Below are 25,622 nucleotides of genomic sequence, written 5' to 3'. Positions count from 1 at the left end.
GCCAGAGTTAGCAAATGACAGAGCAAATTCAAAGTTCTGCAACTTGTTAGCCGTTATCTGCTAATTTGTCAGAATCTGTGTTTTCTGTGTGTTTATTTTGAGTTTCCTGTGTATCTGTGTCTCCGTGTTGTCCTGTCTCCCTTTGATTAGTCCCCAGGTGTTTCTCGTTCCCTGATTACCTCTTGTGTATTTAGTGTCACCTGTGTCTCTGTGTCTTTGTCGGGTCCTTGTCGGTATTTGCCGCTCTTGGCGTTAGTTCGTTCCATGTGCCCAGTCTGTTTTCTCGTCCCTCGTTTACCGGTTGCTACCGGCGTCGAGCCCTGGCTTCAGCTTGGCCGTGCTGCCCGGCTTTGGGACCGTTTTTGGGGCTGTGTTTATTTCCTGGATTACTATTAAACCACCATATCTCATCTCATCCTGAGCCTGCTGCGTTTTCCTCACCACCATACACCACCATTTCATGACATAATTATGCTAAAGTCAGCATTTGATTCACAGTTTTTATCGGTGCCTGTGTGAAAATATTAAAACGAACCACACCAATGCCTTTTTTAGAAATAGGGACCCCAAATATCTAGACATTGTCCAAAAATCTAATTTTGGGTAAAGGTAAGCTGAGTAAATAAAATCTCAGTTTTCATATGATGACTTCATCGGCTGAGGAAAACAAAACTATAAGTTCAGACTGCCAAAGCCACTGCAAAACTTCATTTTGTTGTTTTTTTTTTGTTTTCCTTTTAAGTCATTCAGGTGTGGCCTTGCTGGGCTTTGGATCATTGTCTTGATGCATAAGTGACTGGGCTAACTGAAGCAACCTGCAGTGCTTTAGATATTGTTCTGGTTTAGCCATTGATGTGCTTTTGGATCATTTTTGTTTACAGTACTGTGTACATGTAAACGTAGCCAGTGTCATGTCTGCCACTGATTTTGCCCTTTTCTGTGCTCTGGGATGGGAGGTTCAAGGGGGTTTAGCTGAGACTCTGTCAGCCTCAGGCAGCCCACATTTACATTTAAAAGAAAGTGCAGAAGGGTCCCTGTAGGAGTCATCCTGCCAAATATACTTCAATAGCTGAAGATGGTTGCAATTTATATTTGATGAAAATGACACAGACTGAACTGTTTTAATCATAAAAGCTCAACATCATTTGCCAAATACCTGCCTTCACAACCCAGCATCCACACAAAATCATATTTTAACATTCACGATAGCATAAATGCAGTGACAGATATAACATATTTCACATTTTACCCTTACTTTTTGAAATATGTTACCAGTTTTACATGATCTTAGCTAACATTTGCTACTCTTGATACATGTTGATTTTTTAATTCATTATATGGATAGTTTTAGAAGTTCTAGTTTTACTCAGTTGTTTGTTTTTTCTAGAGGAAGTGCACCTAAAATAATTTTACTGCAATCTGTGACACTGGATGACAAACTTGATCTGGTTTTTATTGAAATAATCCAACCCTTGTCATCTTGTTCTGTTTATGGAGTGTTAGAGCGATGGGAGAGGAATGAACGGAGGGATTGACAGAGCTTTTGACAAATCGATTCTGATTAATTCTTGCCCATTAAATCAATCTGACATCGATAGTTTTATTAAACTGGATGCTTGTGCTCTTCTTAATCTGTGTTTTTGACAGATTCTCATTTTAATTATAAATTACATTGTGTATTATTTTATGAAGATTTTATAATATATTTATTACCGTATATAAGATATATAATATCTTATTTCCATTAATTATGGTTTCATCCTGGTCCATTTCAGTCGACCGTTATAAATCAGGAGAGATTATAACCATTGGTCAAGTTAAACAACATCCTGCAAATTGATATTAATTACAAATAACTGCTGCTGGGTCTTTTGCATGTCAATCAGATTCTAAAGTGTGTTTCCTAACTCAATCTGGATCAGCTTCAGAGCCAAAATAAATAAATTTACATGTGATGTGACCGTTTCATTTCACTGATATTTATCGATTCTGTTGTCATCGAAGTTTATTTAAATTGAAAGATGTGTTGCCGTGTCAAACAGGGCTGTTTAATAGATATGCAAGTGATGCAATCTTTATTGAAAATATATTTGGATAACTAAATGAATAACCACAGAACACAACAAAATCACTGTCTCTGTTTTTCACATCTCAAACTTTCTATTACACTGTGACAGCTTTTTATTATCTCAGCTGAATGGAGGTTCATCGACTCCACTGACACTCGCTGCTTAATGTCACAATCCTTGAGTGGATTTTGATTTTGTTTAGTTTTTGTGTTCTTTATTGTCACTTAGAAGGTCATACCATATTTAGTTAATTATTATTTTGACTTAGACGGTGTTGCCATACACGTTCTTCCATTTAGCTTCTTAGTTTATTCTTGTGTTTTGTTCCCATTTGTTGTTGTATTTATATGTCTTAGATTCTTTGCAGGCATTTTCTCTTTTGGTTGTAGATCTTTTGAATTCCTTCTCTTTATTTTTCATCTTCCCTAGGTCTCCCTGTTTGCCTTGTTTCACAGCTGTGCCCGTTTTGTGATTAACCACCCGCATCTTGTCAACAATCACCCGCTTCACTATTTAAGCCTCTCTCTGTTCCCGTCATCCTCTCCTGCAGCATTGTTCATTTATCCTCCGACCATGTTCCACAAAATGATCTTGCTGTATTTTTGCTGTAAGTTCCTTTATTTTATCAACGTATTCTGTTTTCAATCCCTTCTCTGCATTTTGACGCTTGCAGACCAAAAACAGGAAAAAGACCTCGTCCTTTCATTGAAAACCTGTAAATGAAGTATTCCACTATTTGAACTTGGAGGTTCATGACTTAGAAACAACACTCATAAAGTGTTGTTTAAAGCAAAACACTGAAGCAATCTTTCCACTGAACACTGCATGTAAGGTTTAAAAGAAATGCCAAAGGTTCAGCAGGACAAAAGGTTACTGCTCCATTGTAAGATGAAAAGATGAAGAGAATAGTAATTTAGGATGCGTAATGTAAGCTGATAAGATCAGAAGTGGCACTGTGCGTGTGTATGTGGTGGCCTTGTGCACAGAAGTTGACTACTTGTGAGCAAGGAAAAAAATAATCAAATTTGTGGCTTCAGTGGTGCTTGAGAACAGCCCCTGAAACGCTGCTGTTCTTATGCTCCTTCACCTGGAACAGCAATAAACGAGTCAGCAAAACGAAGCTCTAACACACGCGTGCACACACACAACGAAGTTGATTTAGGTGTGCACTTGCATACATGCGCCACGGTGAAGCATACATGCGGTACCTACGCACTGCCACACAAGCATTAGGGGCCTAATCACTGATCCGAGACGAGACTTTCTAAATGTCATGAGAACACACTTCCTAATTTATTAAGATATAACACAGCAATAAACAGCATTCAGTGTCCCCAGCTGCCACATTCTTCTCTGATATATTATGCATGCTGCACATGTTTAGATGTGCACAAACTCTGGTGATACACAAATGCTACGCCGAGTCAAGTTTTTCCATTCTCCGTGACTTCTGTCAGGAAGTCACAGAAATATTTTATTAGTCTCCAAAAGTGTTCCAAGCTTTAAAGTGTTCAGGAAAAAAAAAAACTGATTTATTTGTTGCCCATTACGTAACGTTATTTTGCCATGATAAACAGATTGCATCTCGGAGGAATTTTGGACTATTGTAAAATTGGAAAACATTTCGGAATTTACTTTAATGTTCCAGTTTCCAGTGTTTCTCACAGCATAAATAAAATAGTCGCCCTGCCGATGCAACAGCTAATTCTGAAACGTAAATAAGGTGAAGCAGCACACTTTAGAGCAAAAAGCTAAGTATATCTTTGCCATGTTTACAAGTGGCAAAGATAATTATAAAACAGTATCTTTCTGTGATGGCCGAACCACCACTAATGGAAGCTATAGGTATTCATCACATTTTGCAGCTGCTGGAGCAACAGTACGTCCTCCCTTCATGACATTACCAAGGCGACACAAGGCTACGCATGCTTGATTTTAAAAAAGAAGTTAGCTTTTCACTGCAGAGCATGTTGTCTGACATGACTGCTGTTGGCTTTACAATTGATATTTAGGTTTTGGAGAATTTCCAAACGTCACTATGTAAGATATGATTCCTTACCGATCAAACGTGTGCTGTGGTGCCTCTCCAGTAGTTTTGAGGATTACAGTTGTTTTGAGCCAACAGGTAAGCAAGAAAATGCTGAACAAATAGAAAATGTAAATTGTACTTGTACTATGAGATGGACAGTAAAAACTACAGGTATCAGACCCTATTTAAGATTGATAGTCTGTGTGTGTGTTTGGAAAACTACGTAAATGAGGAGTTTAACATAAAAAAAGGTAATTTAATGATAACACTGATGAAATGCAAATATTTTCTCTTTTTTTCTATAGAAACATAAAAATAATTGGATTGTTGGTCTAAAATTGATTCAAGATCATCTAAAATTTGTGTGGCTCCTTAGAGCTGGACTGTTTGGGAATGTAATTTTGATCTTATTTAATGCTGTTAGTGTGCATGTGATTGACAGATTATTAAATAATTGACCAGACGTGACCTTTTCCACCATGAGTGTGTTTTCGTGGTGAAGAAACCCTTGCACTTTGTTGTTTCTAAATACTTGACTTTTCCCATTGTTCACTTCGTTCACGTTATTACTTCATGAATTATGCATTCCATAATAATCATAATAACAATTAACAGCTTGCTTAGGTATGGTGATGTACGCCATTAAGCATTGTAATTGCTGTCTAATGAATCTCCAATCTAATTATTTCCAAATTATCACTAATGAAATGACTACTCAGGCAATGCCACACCATACAGTATTATGAAAAATAAATTTGGAATAGAATTATATGTATAGAATCTGTCTGTGTGTCTAATCACATTAACTATATGAATTTATCATCTCATCATTGAGCTATGAATAGAAAATGTTGAAAGTACAAAACAAAACCATAAACAGAAGACCGTTTTGACAATAAAAAAGGTGAGTATATTAAGTTAGTGAGAACAAAGAGTGAATAATGGTGTACCACATAGACCCACAGGGTCTGACAGTCTTTTGCTGCTGATGTGCTTCTGTGCAAGGCACTAAACCCCAGGTTGCCTACCGACCAATGGAGCAGTGTGAACGGTTGTGAGTGACAATGGCTCTGGTGTAAAGTGGTTTTAGTGGTCAGAGTGACTGGAAAAGTGCTATATAAGTTCAGTCCATTCATCGTTTAAAGCCCTGTGTCATTCTTGCTGAATCATAAGCAGTCTCGGCTTCAAACAGAGAACTTTTACATTTTTTCATAAGGTGCCGGTTTGTTGGGTACATGGCTACTGCTATATATTTTTTTCCTGAGTTTCTCCTCCTCCCTGGATGAATTAGGACATAAATCTTAACTTTACAATCCCAAATCTGTGCTGAATAGTTTGCCATCAATGATGATAGAAATAAATCCAACTATTGTGAGCAAGAAGCGTGAACATAATTGGACAGGAAATCCAAAAATCATGATAAATGCCCTTTTACAATAGACATATGCATTAAATTTGGGTAGACGCTGACAGAAGCAAATGAAAAGGAAGACAAGCACAAGTTTGATTTATCTAAGCTGCAGATAAATTTTTATTTTTCGGAGGGCGAGGTGGCCATTAGACAGGGTTTTCTTTCCAAGCCTGCTACCAATGAGCAACCTCAGTGGTCAGAGCTGATTTCAGAGCACAAAAAAAAAAACTAAAATAAAAAAATCCAACAGAAAACGCAGATGATCACAGCATGAAGCACGATCTTTCTTCTGAAGGAGCCCGGTAACATTTTCCTGACCCTCTGATTAGCCACTCTACAATCAAAGCAAATTACTCAGAGCCTGAATGTACTGTAATCATGGACAAGCTCAAAAGCCAAAATCACACTGCAGATAACAATGAAAAGTCCATTTTGAACAGAAAGACGGGGGAAAGAAACATACATGAAATGTTTCAAATGGTACTTAATATTAATATTATACTTGCCATTAGTCTACTTTTATAAGTAAACCTGAACGCAAAGGTTGAAAGCTACTATACCACGGCAAGGTCTGCAGAGCTAAAGATGGCATTAATTATAAATCCAGTAATATGTTTGTAAAAAGCAAATGGATTTACAGCAAGAGGACCAAAGTAATATTTACTTTGCCTGCAAAAGACAAAGAAAGACGCAATGAGACGGCGAATAAGGTGACAAATTAATGTCAGGAGATAAATATGTAAGGGAAAATAATGCCATCACAGCACAAAGCAAACAAATTCATATAGAAATCTTCATGTTGTTCTCCAAATCATTCATGCACCTGACAGATTTAGATTTAAAAGTATTTCCATTCAATCAAGATTTTATTTTTCTGAAAGTAAACAGACCTCTCTCAAAAAATCTAAGGAGTTTCTAGTTAGAAAAGGAGATATTTATGTTATTTAACAGTTTTTTTATATATATATATAAACTGATTTATACCTGTTGAAACTTTAAAATATTTATTGGCATTACACTAATCACAACCTTTTAATAGTTGCCAAGTAGCTTTTTGCTTGTTTCCACATTTATTTTGACAATATATTTGAAGTGATGAGCGCCAAGTTTTAGAGGTTGTAAAAATAAAGTGTTGGGCTTAGCTGCGTCTATATATATAGCTTTAAAAAAGGTTTAGATAAAAACATTTAAAGTAAAATCTTAATGTTTGTTTCAGCTATCTAGGGACACTTTGAACATAAACTGGAAGACGTTACAGTGTATTTTCTTTTTTTGTGAGTTTGAGTTGACGCAAACAAAAAGTTTTTGGCAGTCTATGAGGGATCTATCCATCCTTAGGTGGAAAATCCATCTGTGCGGAAGCACAAGACAATAGCTTGTCAATATGACATCCAAAATAGCACCAATTTCACGTTTGATAAAAAATTTAATACCAGGCTACCTCAAAATGAGTTGGTTTGCACTGCGAATGTAGGCGTATGAGAATAAAGGCATGCAGGCTCATACTGAGATTCTTGTATTTCTAATATGTCAAAGCTTTTCCTACATGAGGGCTACAATAAATGGCTGGTGATAAAATCAAGGCAGCCGGAGCATCGCTCATGTTGCTATAATTTCCACCAAGATACTAAACCAATACTTTTGATTTATGGCACGTCAACTGACATTTATTTATATCTCTCTGAGCTGACAAACCTGAAATAGAGAGTACACTGAACAAGGCTGTTAAAAGCAACTTCTCTGTTTTAAAGGTTGTCACAGGGATGTGGAAGAAATAACAGATTTTGGTAACAGTCTTTGAAAGTGCAATGCAGGCAGCATAAATCATCACATAGATCTCAGTTTTGGCACACAGATACTTCTTGAGTCCAATCTATACTGTCATGCTCCAAAGCAATTTCCTTTCTTCAGTAGACACCCATTCTGAGAAGTTCATGATCCTTTTTGTAAACTCATACCAAGCGATATGAAGTTACCCCTGAAGTACATGCGATAATTTAATCTAACTGTGCAGAGCAATGCTTTATATTTGGGATTGTGTGTGATAGACCAACACAAATGACTGAAGACTTGTGAAATAGTAGAAAAATGGTGCTACTACTTAACCTTTTCAGTCATTTACCCATTATCTTGTACACCTAAATAAATCAGAGCAACCAAAACCACCTAAGTAGTACAGAGATTTAATGAAGGAACAGCATGACTACGGCCAATGAACACAACCTAAAGATGACCAATGAAAGTGTGGCGTACTTTGCTACAGAGTTTAATTCTAAACAATATCACAAACGTTGAGCATCCCATGGAGTGGTTCTCCAACTGGAAACCTAACAAAACATGGCTGCCGACATAAACTGATGTTTGTGAAGGAGAACATTAATCAGAGGACTATGGAGACTCAGGAGGAGTTCAAACTTATTAGAACCTTTAGAAACCATGTAGAGGACAGAACAAGCAAGTTGTGGTCAACTGCAAAACACTGCACACGACCCTGAACGCAACATTCCCACAGAGAAACATGGTGGCGATAGCACCACCACCATTTTTGCTATCATCTCTGACCAAGAAGATGGCCAGAGATGATGGCAAAATGTCTGGCGAAATCCTGCTAAAGCTGCTGTAGGATGGGGCTAAAAGTTCACATTTAAGTGGGACGGCTCTAAACGGACAGCTAATGATAAAACTGAACGGTTCACATCAAATCCTTTGAATCCTAAGTGAATCCTAAATTGTCAAGTTAAATAAGACTTAGCCTGAGCTCTTTTGCGATGAAGAAATGGGCAAAAAGTTTCTGTCTCTGAATGTCAGGCAATCCCAAAAGATTTGTAGCTGAAATCTCTGAATATGACGGCTCCACAAAATAGCCGTGGAGGCTACATACAACTTACTACATTCAACTTCAAGGGCTATGAATAGATACACAAGAAACCATACATGGCAGTCAGACTCACCTTAGAAGAAATGTGTGAGGACCAAACTAAGTATCAGAGCTGTGATCTTGTCACCCTGTAGACCTAGCTTTTAACTCCAGAAACATCCAAGTTTATATTTTATTTTAATTGAAATAGAAATGTTAGTCTGAGCTGACCCGAAAAATATCACTTCACTTTTCTGACTAACTGAACACTGTAAGCATAAATAAAACCCTTTCTCCACAAATATAATTGTATTTAAAGATGTCTTGTATGAGTTTGGTTTTAATTCCAACATGCCAAATGTTTGAGAGTAACTGTCCAACATGTAATTCATGAGATATCAGCAAAGATCCGTTAAAATAAAACTAAAAAAACAGAGCCAAGTAAGAGCTTTTCTTTTGAACACACGTTGTGTACGATACACGTTTAATCAAGAGGTTAAACTTCAAAGTGCTTCAGTTTTAACATGCATTTCTGCTGTTGAGGAATGGTTCCTGACAAACATAACAGCTTCTTTAGATTATCAAATAATCTTTCATCATCATGATTGTGAGAGCTTAAATTGGGATTTCCTCATGTGATATCCAGATGTTTTACACTAGAGATTATCAATTGTGATCTGCAACGTCGCTAGACTTAGACAAGATTTGGTAAGTTTCTAGAACATCATAACTTCGATGCCTGCTTATTTTTATCCTCCTTCTGTAAGCTATCTATATAAAAAAAACTTCTAATACATGGATTTAAAAAGTCAGTCCACAGGCCAGTTCTCAACTATACTTAGAGGCATTTTATATTATTCTGTTTTGTTCTTACCAGTGGGAAAGAAATACTTCAGTAGATGTAATTTCCATTGAAGTTATTCTCTAGAGGCAAATAATAAAAAAAAGGACTACGCTGTTACATTTCAAATAACCTACAGTGTCTAAATTAAAACCCCACTTTTAATAAGCATGAGAATCATCTTAATTTAATCATTTATACTTTACCCGTTTCTAAGATGCACACAGACAAAAGGCCTGAGTGCTATTAATTATACGATTATAATGAAGTGTGGATGCAAACAGACGGCTTCTGGCTTGTGTGGATCAAAGCCTGTGGATGGATCAAATTTCTGATTGTTCTTACAGCACTCTGGAAAAACCATCAACTCCTACGCATACTTGATCACTGCCCCCCCCCCACCCAGTCTCATCTGGACTGTGTTGAGTGGAAACGTAAGATCCCAGACTAAACAGAAATGCTGTAAAGCTATTTGAGACCGAATCTGAACAGTTCGCCAAACTTTTCATATATTGGTCTGTTGCATACAATCCCAAATAAAAAGAAAATACAATTAAGTTTGTGGTTGACAAAATGAGAAAGCAGGTTGAGGAGGCATAAGGCAGCGTAAATCATTTATTTTTAAATACTATTTAGCGTCTTGGCCGGTGTGTATCAGAGTGAGTGTATCCATTTTTAATAGTGCGGTAATATAGTGGTGCAAGAAAACTTTGTCTTCATATTTCCAGGCTGGCGGGCGGGATCATTTTGCATTAGGAGGAGAGAAAATATAGAGGCAGGAACTCCAAATCTAAGAAGACAGAGGAGACTCGGGAGCAGAACACTCCTTCATTACATTTGGATATTGCTCCTTATCGCCTCGAGGAGAGCAGGACGCAGTCGGCGTGTTAGCCCAGGCTCTCGCAGTGGCATATCAATTCCCAGACAACAAAATCTCATCCCGGAGTTAATGAAATGCGCCATTCCACCAATGTCTAATCAAAACCAAATGCTTTTCCGCTGCGCATCATCATTAGAGTCCATCAGCTGGAGTAGGCTCCACGGTGTAATGGATTCCTAATGACGGCAGTTATCATCACTGGTGAACTCAGACCTTTTTTGCATCCGACATCAGTTATTAGTCAGCTGCACTCCATATCTGTCTCATTCATAGGAAAGCTGTCTAAATAGTAAATTGCAATGTAATAAATTGCTCCTTGTCTCAATAGTTTCACTAAATTTTCCTCCCATCAGAGCGCACATCTCGAGGCTCTGGGTGCGGGGGGGTAAGAGAGTCCAGCAGAGCTGCTGAAAACTCGGCCACACGCACACTAGGGGGCAGCAGACACTGAGCCCTAAGGCGTGGATGGAGCTGCATCGGCAGACACACGCTGTCCCGCTCCCCGCCCGCCCTCTGAAGGCTGCCCTGGATGATTTGTGGGTGACATCATGTGACCGTCCGGGCTTGCCTCAGCACCTGCAGGTGCCGTGACACTGCTGGTGCCTGTCCTCCTCGGCGAAGTCCTTAAAGACTCAGATATCCCAGGTCCTTTCAGCTCCGCCACTGTTGGCATGGCAACAGAACCTGGGCAGCACACAAGAGTCATTGAACAGAGGGGCCTTGAGTATCAGATCGCAACCCGGGATTTATCCGCCCCTGAATCCCCTTTCCCAGAGCTTGAGGGATGTGCAAGGTTAAGCTCCAGCTCAAAACATGGAGTCGCAGAGGGGGGTCACAGAAAGGATCAGATTTGTATTACGGTGTTTATTTTTCGCAAACAGGTCAATGACGAATAAGTGAAGCCGAGCCAGATGTCAAATTCGCTGTGGCAACAGGCCGGGCTCGTATCTAGCAGGAGGAAGGAAAGATTTAAAAAAAAAAAAAAGGAAAAAAGAAAACTGGCATTCCTCTTAGCTAATGCATGTGCAACAATTCTACACATGTGCACGCTGGTAAGAAATTGCTCATGGATTTAAATATACAAAGTTGCAACCCCCGTTGTTTCAGAACCACAGGCATAATGTGTAAACAGAGCAGCTTTGTTTGGGATAATTACAGTGTTGGTGAGGAAGTGATGCGGAGGCTGTGTGGGCATGATTGCCTTGTACCTCCGTGTTGATGTAAGGATGCTCAGATCAGAGAGGTGAGAAGCTCTGATGGGCGAGTCGACTCCTGCACACTCATTGTCTTCCTTAAGTTCATAACAGATATATTGTCACTTGGGGACTGGTGGAAGGACGTCTCAAACCCATCGACTGGCTAAACGTTGCCATTAACGACCAATTACCTTTTGGTATACGTTTATTTTTCCACACACCTGTTCAGACATAAATTCAAAATAAAATCCCAGAGGTGGGAGTACTAACTACTTAGTGCAATCTACTAAAACAAGTGCTTATGCAAATGTTACTTTCTTTACTCCTTTAAAATGCAATTGAGTTTTGCATTTATTAAACTTCTGAGCAACCGTCAAAACCATAAATGCCTTAAAATGCGAGGGATTATCCCTCTGTGAAGCTTCTCCTCCCAGTACACTGAAAGCTTTTGTTTCATTTAGATTGCAGAAAGTATTTCACCCCTTCTCAGTGCTAAAAATACCACCAGAGCAGTTTGACACATTGATAATCTCCACAGTCCCCTTGCAAAAGCATTAATTCTCCTTGAAATATTCCACATTTTAACAGGCAAGAAAATATTACATGGTTTACTTTTTTTCCCCACAAATAAATATTAGAAAAACCATATGCAACTTATTTACAATCAATTCAAGTAAATGCTGAAATTTCAGCTTCCTGTTTTGGGGGTTTTTCTCTATCAACTGCACAAAATTATTAGCTGAAAGTTTACCCACTCTTATTTTGCAAAAATAACTCAAACTCTCTGAAAATGAGTGGGATCCACCTGCGAAAAGCAAATTTAAAGTCTTGACCTATAGATTTAGGTCTGAACTATTCATACACACACGCATACACACACACACACACCCACAATGTTTATTAAACTAAGTCATTGTATTGTAGCTCTGACTAAATGTTTAGGGTTGCTGTCATGCATATTTCATTCATTTTGACAATTGTATCTGTTCCTGCTGAAGTAACACACAACCCCTGCACAGCATGATGCTGCCATTACGGTGCTTATGATATCAATAAGATGGTGTAATCAGAGCGACTTGAATGTCATACATTTGAATTTGTAAATAAATAAATTGAAACTAAATTCTAAAATAACCAAACATACACACTATCTAAATTCAGTAAAGCAAAGTCGGTCTTAAAATGAAGGAGGAACAAAGTAAATGCTGGATCATATTGAAGTATTTTTGAGCCGATTTAATAGCTTTAACATAAATTAAGATGACACGGCCACCAGATCGCAATCCATTCATCAATGCAACAATATGTAATAAGTAGCATAATTTTAGTCAGATCACCGCTTACATGTTTGGTAATTTAAAATGTAATATTTTTGGTCAAATTTTTCCCATATGGGAAACAATATTGTTTTCAACTCACACTTGGGTACTGCTTCGTCTTGATCAATCACAAAAAAACAAGGAAAGAAAAACCTTAGTTCATGACTGTTTTATGACAAAATATGAACAAAGTTCAAAGGGTGTGAAAGTCTCTTCAGAGCTCTGTACTTTACTACCACTACAGTTTGCCCACTCATACTGTACTACAGTCTCACACAGGCTGCTGCAGTGACTGAGCGTGCTAAAATGTTACCAAGTTTCAAGAAGGAAAATGCACTCGTTCATAACTGCAGTGGTGGGGTTGCAGCAGCAACGTTTTGCATTTATCAGCAGTTGCAGAGTGTGATGTGAGCAGCCTTCTTGGCAGAAGAGGCATTGTAAAGCATTTTGCAAAAGGAAAAACTGCCTCCACTCACCCAGGGGTGCGTGAGCAGAAATGAGACATTGATCCATAATTGGAAGCGCTCAGTCATGAAATCTAAAGACTAATTAAAGAAAGAGAGCTTTAATGGCATCCATTTACATATTCGGCGCAGTGATTCAAAGCCGCTCGCTGACGTGTAGCCTGAGAGAGACCCAGAGGTTCTGTAGAGCAGAGGTAGATCACAGAATGTTGGACTAAACAACTGGGATCTATAAAAAGTATTTTCTTCTTTCCTCATGAAAAAAATAAGGTGTTTTTGTGGGCGCCTTCCCAAAGCTGCGCGTGTCAAAGACAGGAACAGATGCTTCACAGTCGGCTAAAATGTAACCTTAAATCACTCCAGCAGCAACATGTGTCTCTGCGAGTGTGAGAAAGCTCGTCTGCCCTCGTGCTCGGAGGCTCGAGGAGGAAAAGGTGACACCTACAAAGAGTGGCATCTCATCTGGAGGCGTGTGGACATGTCTGCCGGTCCTGTTGTGCTGAACCGCTCAGGGCTAATCTCCGATACCCCCAGAGGCCCGGCGAGGAGCCCGCACCCGTCTGATTACATGTCAAGGCCGGTGAGCCTGGCTAAACTGGCACGAAGCTGCTGCGGGAGGAGAACGTCCCGCGGCATCCAACTTTTTTCTTTATCCCCTGTTATCAAGCAGACAAGAGTCCTGCTTTCCGCCTGTTAAGACTCGGCGGCGATAACGAAGGACGGCAAACGATTGCTTGTCAGTGTATGCACGCACAAATGCGGTGCTGCAGATGAGAGGATGCGACGCGCACCTTTTCTGTTTGCCTTCAGGTTGATTCAATCTGTTTCTGACTGAAAGCAGGGGCCGCCTCTTCCCGATAAGATCCTCGACGCCCCCTTTTCTTTGTTTGTGTAGAATGCCCCCTCCTCCCACTTCTTGTCATTTCTTCACCTCAACCACTGCCGCTGCACATCCCTCTGTGGCCCTGGGCCTCTTTAAATAGGATGACTGGACTAGTTGTGTTTAATCATTCATCCATCCATCCATTTTCTAACACCCTTGTCCCTAGTGGGGTCAGGAGGGGTGCTGGTGTCTATCTCCAGCTAAGTTTCGGGCAAGAGGGGAGGTAAACCCAGGACAGGTCACCAGTCTGTTGCACTGTTTAATCATGTAAAAAAACAAATAAATAAATAAACGGTCCTGCAGCCATGGCAGGTGTTTCTTTAAGTGGAACAGGCTGCAGGATGAAAGTCAATCATCTTAAAGACCATCCAAACTCAGGTTAATTGGAGCCAAGTTCATGCCAGGTTTTCTTATGCCTATTCAGATGGATAATTTGACGGGATGAGAGGCTTGAATGGGAATATTGAATCCAGGCGGTTCTTGTTGTGTCAGCCCTGCTGTTTGTTGTCAAAGATGCTGAGCTGAATGCGCCACAACGCAATTCAATCCAAACTCAGCACTCATTCAGTAGATTCTCTAAAGATGTAATTACAGTTGTAGGAGGGAAAACATCCACCACGTTTTGTCGCAGAGCCTACAGACAATTGCATGTTTACATCTGAGCCCACCTCTCTTCCCCTGGCTCAAAGCTACATGCTGCGACAGCCACAATTTTGATCTTCACCCCACGTCTAAATTCACCTAAACTGTGTCCTTCTTCGCCAGAAACGTCGGGGAACTTGTATTTACTATTTCAAGAGCGTGGCAAATAAATCTAAAATGTGTTCATTTGTACCCCTGTTATGCTTCACAGAGGCTCTCGTGATAAAACAAAATGTATTGATTCACTGGTAGGAGGGACACGTTTGCGGAGGGGAGATGCCTTCTCAGACTCTGGCTGCTGTCAATTTTTCTGTCACGGTGCGATTCTCGTTGTTTTTAAAAATGCAGCTCAGGAATAGGAGGTTGAAAGGCTGTTAAAAATAGGAATGTGATCACTAATATATGAACACAGTAAGAACTACAACGTAGCAAAATTTGTCTAGTCATTCCTTTAACCCAAATGAAGGATTTATGAAGTCACAAATTTAGGTTACAGCTTCTGTCTCAGCCTTTTCTTTCTTTACAGATAACAGTTTGAACAAGCCAACGACCTGATAAGACGTGAACCTCTTCCACAGGATGAAATAAGACATAATATAACAGTAAAATGATGCTAATGTCAGTCGCTTGTGTTAATGGCTTTAGTTTTAACCACAGAACAAGTTTGTTTGTTATGTGCTAAGTAGTTAGCACAAGCTAGCGCTAGCTATGTCAGTATTCACACGTAAAGAAGTGATCATAAACTCAGTTGTTTTTTTTTGTACCCCGCCAGGGGGTCTTTTTGTGGGCTCTAGTGTCCCTTTTCTTTTGAAATAAGGGACACTAGGCTCACAGGAAAGGGAGAAGGAGAGAGGGGAAGACATGCGGCAAATGCCGCCGGGTCTGGGAGTCGAACCCGCGACGGCCGCGTCGAGGACTCAAGGCCTCCAAACATGGGATGCGCTATCCCCAACGCCACCACGGCACGCCCCATAAACTCAGTTTTATATGATAAGGGTGAATCTAAACCTAGCTGTTTTTCAATAAATATCAAATAAAGTTGTGAGAATGCTCATGTCGGATTGTTTCATACTTAACCACAAACATCCCTTTACAGATCCCTCAGTCCTTTTTATTATATAGGTCAATCAACTAAGATCACAGGCCCTGCGCACTTTCAAAGCGTGCAGCTAAAACTGGGAAATAAAAGATACATGGCCTACATCTCCCAGCTTTCTCCTGAACTGTCTACTTAAGATTAGTGTCCAGAAGTTCCTCCCTGTATCTGTCTGGGACTGTCCAAATGCATTTAACACATTCCATAAAATCAAAATTGATGTGAACGATCCTCAAAATGGATCTTCCGGATCTCGTTTTTACATTATTTCATTCCCTTAAATGCATCGCTTTACTGATTGTGCTAAAATGCCAACAGAACAGTTATCCAGACACATGCCCCCTGTAATTCCTCCCTTTATTTTCCACATGGTTTTGCACAGGCAATTACAGCGACTGAACTTGTTGGAATTGTAACATCTTAATGCACAATTTGGCGTTTTTCTTTTCATGTCATTTCCCTTGGGTAGTTACTGTTATTGGTTTTTCTTCTCCGAATAGGAGCCAGTATTATAGGTCAATCCCATGACCCGGGGGTCTGTAGTCTTTACAAACCAAATAGCCATTTTTGACCTTGGTCCAGTGAAATAAAACTCGTTTAGAATCACAAATGTTACATAACTTTAAATGTTTTAACGAATATCTACTATAGGAAATAAGCAGTCATTTTAAAGAACCGATGTCTCATTTCTTATTTTTAGGTTTTAAAACAAACAAACAAACAAAAAAAAGGTTTTACAAAAAGAGGATTAACACATTGTCTTCCATGGAATGTTGATGTTTGTGGGAAATTACCAAAACAAAAGAGAAGCACTTATATTTCAATGTAACGATTAGAAAATAAAATATTAATGATAACCCAGACTGTATTGTTTTTTTGTTTTTTTTAAAACAACACAGTCTGGGTATTGTAACTACTAAATTTTTCTGTCAATATGTTGCAAAAAGCAAGATTTTCTCCTCATTACAACTTCTTTTCTCCAATACTATTAATTAGCTGCAACAAGTTTTGTTTGTTCTCTGTTGCTGTCTAGTTTATAACATAACCACACATAGGAAGGTAGGAGCTGTTTTTTCTTTCATTAAAATAGTCTTCTGGCTATTAAGTCAAACTTAAAAAATACACCACAATTCTCCGGTGGATTATCACTTTGAAATATTCCTTAAACTATTTATAAAATGCTGCTTTTAACAAAGCCATATTGTTGATCCAGAAGTTGCCGAAGCTAATTAAATGCTCATGACGGTACGGTTAGTCTCCTAAAGCATTTCGACAGCGTCAGAATGAAAGGAAGCAGGCAATCTGCGTGTTGTAGATTTGTTTAAGGTTTGCATGTTATATAATGTAAGCCTTTCTCTTTTAAAACCGTCTTAAATTACATAAATACAAAAAATAACACAGTTAATGCAAAAACTCCAAATACATGTTGCACTGATCTGATCCTCGGGGGGGATTAACCTCTCAGAGCGGCATACTTACCATTAAACCTTTTTAAATCTGATACACATGAACTCTCCGGGACACATGTAAACCACAATCTGTCTCTCTCCAGCATATCCGCTTCCACCCAGATGGTACCATTGCTGGCTGAGATATCAGTGAAATCAGATAAGCTTTCATGCAACCCGACCTCTCACTTCATGTAGCTAAAATAACCCCAGGTTAATACGAAAGCCAGTACATACACCACCGACTTCTTGCTTTCTGTAAACTTCATGGTCACTAGGTGCGGACGGACAGAGCACAGATCCGCTCCTCTCGACTGGAAGTTATTACTGTCTGGACGGCGAACTGGGAAGCGAGCGCACTTTTTCAGTCCGAACAGTTCGACGTAATCTGGAGTGACTACTGTAATCAGATGGCTGTCGGAGCCGAAGAAAATGCCACATCTCCTTTCACGTGCTGATAGAGAGAACCAAATCACATTGCCTTTACTTCCAACAATCTGATTGTTCCTTTCTCATCAGCTTTACATCCCATCCTCCAATAGGAACCCCTCATTTCACTCAGTCCTGGTTAAAGTGTTAATATCCTTGAAACACTAGCCGTGGAACATGTAAGGATATTGGAATTGATCTCATGTTACTTCTACTAATATTAGATGAATAATAATAAATAAATAAAAACTAATACATTAAAGCTGTGTAGACAGCAGTAGCGTGTTGGTAAATAGCGCCAATGAGACTCCACTGAGAGCATTTTACCACTAAACGGAGCCCACTGGGAATTGGGCTGATTCATTATTAAGAGTGTTAGCATTAAGACTGTCAAGTTAACATCCCTGTTTGCCCCTAATGTAATTGGGCCATTTCATTTGCGCCTTGATTTATGCAGCATTATGCAGCATTAAAGCCCACAGCATGTGGCTCATTTTCAGGATTGCTGAGCTCCAACAAAACCTGATTCCTACAAAAAAGGAAGAAAAACCAAAAAACCAAAATGGCTTTATTGTCGATTGTCAAATCAGAGCAAGAGGGGAGTTGCAGATCTTTGTGATGAAACTTTGTGCCTGTTTGTTTGTCTTCAAAGTGACCTTCTCATTAATAATGCATCTTCAGTATGTGTTGAGGCACCTTTTTTTCCCATATGTCTAACAAAGTGCATAAACATGAAAAATTCCTTATGTTGCTGTAATGTCAGATCAACTTATTGCTGCTGTTTTTTAGTCTTTGAATAGAAAAATAAGAAAGTGAATCTCATTCATTGCTATCCAACTTTCTATTCATGAGCCTACCTCAATGAGGCAGACAAAAAGATTGCACACTAGATTTAAAGAGATTAATTTCATCTCTGTGCAAATTGGACTCAGACAATGTAAAAGACGCCTCCATCGGCCTGACTGAATTACAGTATTGAGTCACCTTAGACTTAGACTTAGACTGACTTTATTGTCATTTTGCATGCACAGGGTGTATACAGAACGAAATTTTGTTGCATACGGCTCAGGACAATGTTTTGAGCTTTCAATGTTGTGCGGTTACTCCAGAATAAAAATAAAATACAGTATAAAATATGAATATAAATATAAAATATAAAGTGCAGGACTGACAGTAAAAAGGAAGTTACTTAGCTCTGTACATGTGCAAGGTATAAAGTGGAGACCAGATTTTAAGTGCAGTCCAGTTAAGAGTTCAGCAGTCATTCTTAAAGTCTTTCAGATTTCTACAGTGACTTACAAATCCGGATAAATTTAGGATGATCAAAATAGTGAGGAAAAAAAACAAGCAATTAAAAAAAAGAAGATATAAGAAGGTCAGTTTGCATTTTGAAATGAGGAAAACATAAATTATGCGGAAGAAGTGGCTCTGGCCAGATGAGGCTACAATTAACAATCTGGTCCCTGACACAAAATGATTAGTGTGACAGAAAGCTAACGCGTCACATCAAGCTGAACGCATCGTCTCCACTATGAAACACGGAGGTGGCAGCGTCATGCTCTTCTCAGAAAGAAAAGAGAAGCAGGTCAAAAATTGATGCCCAACACAGGTCAATAGTGGAAGAAACCCTGTTAGAGGCTGCAACAGATGTTTGCAGCAGCTGAACAATTATTACATGCAGCCAGAGGGACAATGTTAGAATGGCTCAGTCACAGTCCAGATCAAAATCCATTTAAGACTTGAACGCTGAGGTTCAAAGACGCTCTCCGTCCAATTTGATGGAGCTCTAGCTATTTTCCAAAGAACGGACAAAAATTTTATTCATAAAATAAATTTCTCAAAATACTTTCAACAATTGTTAAAAAAAAAAGTGCCTCAAAAGACTTACACTTGACACATTTTTTGAAAATTTATTTCACATAAAATCCTGACAAACTACTTTAAAATTTGAGACTCTCTGGTGGGGTGACTGTAACAAGCTGTCCGCGTGCTGGGTGTGGCGTGGCGTGGAGGATTAATGAAGTGGTGGTTCATAAAGAAGATCCATCTGCACCCAGACAGTCCTAATGAGCAACAGCATTCTCCTCTTACAGCTTATGACATGCTGACAAAGCAGGGCCGCTTTTGTTTTGAACGGCCTCGCCTTTAATGGTGACAGAGTGAACTTTTCAATCTACCAGAGTGCATGGTGCCGTCAGTGTTATGAGCACACCACAGCAGCATTGTGTTCCTTTCCGTAGAAAAGCCCTTCTGATTCCTCTGACGTGCTGCAGGCGCAATGACAGATTATTTGGAGCTGTCCTGGAAAGGCTTCGGTGTTAAATCCAAAATATGACGCAACGCTCAGGAAAGATGCAGACCTTTATAAAATCACAAAAATCATACTAAAGTGGCATCGTTGATTCAGCTTGTGTTGCAGATGTATGGAATTAAAAGGCAGACTTTTCTTGAAGGCACCAGGTGGTCAGTGGTAGAGCAGGTGCACCAAATACAGAAGCTACAGCCCTCAAAGCATTTGTCCGCCGGTTCGATTCCCAGCCTCGGACCATTTGCTTCCTCTGAACTCTCTTTCATCTGCCGAAAAAATAAAACGCTTTTCTCTTAGAAGGGACAAAGACAGGCATCTTTCAGCCTTGGCCACAGCTGAAAGATGCCTTCAGCTTCATTAAACTTTCTAAATAAGACTGTTCATTCTCTCATTCTCTATGAAGTTTAGCAAAAACCAGCTCCCTCATTGTTGCATTCATTATGCAAAAGAAACACGTTGAGGAGGTTTTCATTATTTTTTTCATCGAAAAACCTAAGAACCACAACAAAGGAGTTGCCGATTCACATATTCAGAAAAAGAATATAGTTTAACAAATGCAGAGGAAAATGCTTTGAAGCAGAGGGTAAACAGTTCGTGGTTGAGCATTTAATCAGTTTGCTCCACGGTGGGTCAGGTGGGGGTTCTGGAGCATCAGCTGTGAGTAGACGGGGAGCAGTGGCTCAGCTGGTGAGGGTAAACAGTTCAAAGTGACAAGCTGAACGAGCTCAGAGTCCACCTGACCCACGCTCACGCACAACAACCGGCACCACTCCCATTGTTCAAGTGCATTAAAGTCCAGCAGCAGTGGCGTCGATCCATATGTAGCTTAGCTGATGATCTGAACTGTGTGTGAAGTTCACACTCCATTTAGCATGACGGCGTGTCTGTCTGCGTGTGGTGAGGGTACGAGGCTAGTAAAGGGATCGCGTCCATGGAGTGATGATCATTTTCTATGGAAAAAAAAGAAACCTGACCCGACAAGTCAAACGGCTAAAAGGGTCCATCACAGAAAGAAGACACTTTGGGAGAGCTGTGCATTTTCTGTGGCCCTGACAAGAAAGTTCTGTTTTGATTAAAAAAAAGAAAGAATTTTACAAATGTGGTCAAAATGTTTTGACTACGTTGTGAGTGTGCTAATGTTACAAGATCATTGAAAGAATAGACTTTGAAATACTGTTTTTAGTTTACAAATAATTTAACGGCTTAGCATCACAAGATCTGCTGTCGTTGCGTCAACCTTCCAGAACTCTCAGGTCTTCTGGTTCTGGTCTGCTCTGCATCCCCAGAACCAAACATGAATTAGCAGCATTTAGCTTCTATGCACCACAAATCTGGAACAAACTTCCAGAAAACTGCAAAACAACTGAAACACCGAGTTCCTTTAAATCTAGACTAAAACGCCACCTGTTCAGAGCTGTTTTTGAACCATAATAAATAAAACGTTCACCAACATATTTGATGTGTATTGATGATTTTGATGATGGCACTCATAGAAATGTAAAGTTTGTTTTCTCAATTGTTGATGGCATGGGGTATTTTATGAATTTGTGTTCTTGTGTTTTTATGACGGAAAGCACTTTGAACAGTCTTGTTGCTGAAATGTGCTATATTAATAAACTTAATTAATTGATTAGATAGTTAGATAATGACTACCATTTGAAAACGATTGATTTTCAAAGGGTAGAGTAAAATATTTTGAATCCTGTTGCAGTAGTTTTTACATATTTGACCATGTGGCCAGACTCTTTTTTTAAAATCTCTTCATATTTTCCGTTCATAATTTTCCTGTAAAATGAAACTCTAATATGAGACTGAACTGCTCCTTGCTGTATGCCTCTTTTACCAGAACTGAAAGGTAGAATAGTAATTCCTCGAAAGTGATGACTGAACTACAACATTTTACTGTAGAGAAACTGTTGCTGTTTCAGAGGACATATCTGATTCCTCCGACGGAAGAGGCAATGTATGAATGGTCGGATAAAACCCATAACAAACGAGTGAACATGCGACACCCCGCAGTTGAAACACGCGAATAAAAAAACAGCATTTTACATTTCTTAGAAATAAAGCGATCAAACTCTTCATCATTATTCTGCGTTCAAAGAAGTCTTGGCAAGAAGAAAGCAGACAGAGTGACAGCTCAACAGATGAGGTACCTATGTCTAATCTCCTTCTGAAAGAGCTTCACTGGAATGGCTGGGAGCGGCGAGGGCCAGACAAAGAAAAAATTGGGGCATTCTGTATAGTAAAGCCACCACAGAGCGTCTTTAGTCTGCTTTGTGATGAGAGTTTGACAGCTGTGAGGATTAAGGAAGAGACCAACGAGCAAAGCCCAAGCAGCTGGGATATGACTTGATATCCTCACTCATGGCTCTGGTTTCTTTACTTAGTAAATCAATAAAATATAATTTTACTACTGTAATGAGGTTGTGTCTGTCTGCAGGTAAAAGGACATGCTCGCAAAACAACGTAGAGAGACGTGAATCCGCACCAAAGGGAAGCCAATTATGCAATTGCTTCTACTGTATTCATTGTTTAGGATGCAGCTGGCATGAATTACAGGAATTAGAAATGCTGTTGTTACTGGGCAACCATTCCCATTGAAAATGTCTCAATTATGAAAAACAAAAGTAACTGTAAAGAATTTTAGGACAAAATATCATAGCAATATATTTAAAGTAGAAAATCTCTGAAGAAATTTAAATGGGGCTCTGCCCAAGTGTGCCCATCAGCTGGAATCCAGTGTTCTGATATTAAAAATTAGCCTCAATGCTAAAGTAAGCTACAGTGTAGTCAATAGTTTGTGGAGAATTACAAGAATGTTGACTAAAGTGGACTTCTTATATTCAGTATGCTAAAATGAGTCTGTAAGCTAAAATTTGCCAAAAATGCTAATGTTAGCCTAAATGCTGCCAGTGGCGTGTGGGGTACAGCTAGCGTGTTGTCTTACATTGACTTCCTTCAGTCAGTGTACTAAGCACATCTAATAAATAAACAAAATAGCTAAAAAGCTTATTTGAGGGAAAAGGCCACTGCTAATGTGGGCAGTGGGGGCCAGTGCAGTGCTAATGTTTGAGCTAATGTTAATGCATTGCCTTCTAAGTTTTACTTTTGCAAAAGTAAAAATCAGATTTTTACTTCGTGGCACTTGGTTACCATAGAAACAAAAAACGCTCATCTCTCAACACAAACTTAGTCATTGTTTGTTAAACATAAGCTCTTTTGAAATACTGATTTTCTGCTTAGGCACAAGAAATTTACAGTTGGTAAAGTTAGCAAAGGTAAAAAATCAGATGTTTACTTAATGGCACTTGGTTACCAGAATACGTGCTTAGCAACAGATTAACACATATTGTTATTGTTCAAAAAGCGTAAGATTTCTTCTCCTCTTTTGAAATACTACTTTTCTTATACTACGTAACAAGAATTGTACAGTTGGTGAATTTTTCAGAAAAGTGGAAAAAAAAAAATGTCATTGGTGGCAAATATATTATAAAACAGACATTCAACATAAAAGTAAAAATCTGATTTATACTTCGCGGCAGTTCGCTATCAGAACAAAACGCTCATCTCATAACACCAACTTAATCATTGTTTATAAAACATAAGCTCTTTTGAAACACTGCTTTTCTGCGTAAAATCAGATGTTTACTTGCAGTTGGTTACCAGAAAACGCCCTCATCTCTTAGCAGAAGAATAACAACAAATATTGTTATTTTAAAAAAAAACATAAGATTTTTTTTTTTGCTTTGCAAGGCATTTCACTGGTCATTTCTATGGCAGGCCCAAGTAATTAGGTTTTTAAGTAATTTGAAAAAATTCTACATCAAATGTTTAACACTGTAGTTAAGACTGACACAGGCTTTATTTATTATACTTAAGTAAAAAGATTAGCTTTGCTGTGCAGAACTGCAGTTACAGCTAAGGAACTCCTCACCGTTATTGGCACCTCGTTATGCATGTGGCATAAGCCTTACAAATAATAAATCTTTTATTGGTCAAAATGAGGTCAAACTGAAAAAATTAAAAAGCCAACCTTTAATTTGAGTACTAAAACATACATAAAATAGTTTATTTATTTATTTTTTTGCAGCCATGTCACCATGTCTCCCAACTCCTATGAAATAAGTATACTTTTTTTTTGATGCCATTGATTCTTTAGTTCTTTAAAGTCAGTCACGGTGTATCGAAGGCTTTATTGCCAGTCCACCTCGTTTTTCTGCTTCAAAGGGCTATAAACACGATTTGTCAACAGGGGTCCATTTTTCTTGGACACTTTTTCAAACAGAGAAGACAAGAAACACTCCATTGCACAAAGACAGATGTGCATGAATCTTCATAAGTCAAGAAATGCTCACAAGAAAACACAGATATGACTAAACTTCGCCAGTCGTGAAAGGTTAAAACAAATGAATCTGAAAAAACTAAATGAGCTTATGCTTATATATTTTAGCTTATGACCTAAGCTTATCTCTCTTTCTCAATTCTGTACAGTCACAATGATGGTTAGGCAGGTAAAGAGATTTGAGCTATGGAGGGAAGCTGGGTTATCCAGAGAAAAGAGAGAGAATATATAAACACCATGCAGAGAGACCAGAGGCAGGGATTTGAACCCAAGACCTTATTGCTGCAATGCATCACTGCTACCAACTGTGCTACCATGCAGCCTCACTGTGAGGTCACACTAGTAATGTTAAATAAATGTATTTATTAGTTCTAATATCTGTTGTCACACATAACCTGATGAGACAATGTTACGATTTGCAAATAAACGAGACAGACTTAAGCATTGTGCTCTTTAACTGCATTTTTTGTCTCTTAGCAAATATTTACTGAAGCTGGTCATAAAATTAAATCTGCTAAATACATCTGACTTCCCATTACAGAGGACGCCACTAATGTAAGAGTCATTTCACACATAAAAATTTGCAGGATGGGATTTGTTAAAAAAAAAAAAAAAAATGTTTACAAGCTGCTTCTGATCTTACAGCTGTGCTGATTTTAAGGGCTGTCTATGATTTCCGCTGCTGTAACACTATAGTTAGACTGTAATCATTCCCTGTAATGATCCACTAAAAGCAGTGTGTCTAAAGAAAAGTCACTGGACCAACAAATTATAATTACTTATGTCTAACAGGCGGCTCTGCTCTTAAATAAACTCCTGCACAACTTTGATCATAAAGTAGCAGTTGCAGTCAAGTGTCTTGTTTCCTTCAAGAAATAGTTTCAAGTTTGCTAAGCGGAACGGAGGCTAAAGAGCAAATAAGCATGCTTTTCCCCCGGCCTCCAATCATCCCATAATCCATAAAATTACACCTGTCACTAGAAAGTTAGATTTATTAAAACTGCTTCCTGATCCGAAGAGGAAAAAACCATTAAAACACACAAAGGCCTTCAATCAACACTTAATTAACGCAGCAACCTTTCCCTCGTGCTGGCAATCACGTTCCCTATCTGCCAGATTAGTTTAAAGACGTGAATGCAGATTAGAAACGGCCAACGGCCCGAGAGGCTCAGCAGTGTGAAAAATATATAGGCAAATAAAAACGAGGGGGGGCGGCGGCAAGACGACAGGAGTAAGAGAGAAATGGAAAAATAAAATAAAATACTGCACAAGTCAACTTTCTGCTGCCCACAGTTCTGTCAAGTTAAGCATGTCATTTCAGCAGAGGGGAACATCGCTTAGATAACTGTTCACACTGTGTATTTCAGCGATTGTGTGTCCCTTACCAAATGGGAATCATCAGTGA

General features: G+C 39.0%; 1 protein-coding gene across 1 annotated transcript in view; it reads right to left on the bottom strand.

Annotated features, from left to right (window-relative positions):
- The window catches only part of tmem132c (transmembrane protein 132C), a 164,009-nt gene that overhangs the window by 53,939 nt on the left and 84,448 nt on the right, over positions 1–25,622 (bottom strand). The gene's annotated exons all lie outside the window — the stretch shown is intronic.

This window comes from Xiphophorus maculatus, chromosome 12 (genome assembly GCF_002775205.1).
Source record: "Xiphophorus maculatus strain JP 163 A chromosome 12, X_maculatus-5.0-male, whole genome shotgun sequence".
Taxonomy (NCBI): Eukaryota; Metazoa; Chordata; class Actinopteri; order Cyprinodontiformes; family Poeciliidae; genus Xiphophorus; species Xiphophorus maculatus.
The sequence above is the reverse complement of the archived record's forward strand: the minus strand, read 5'-3'. Positions and strand labels throughout refer to the sequence as shown.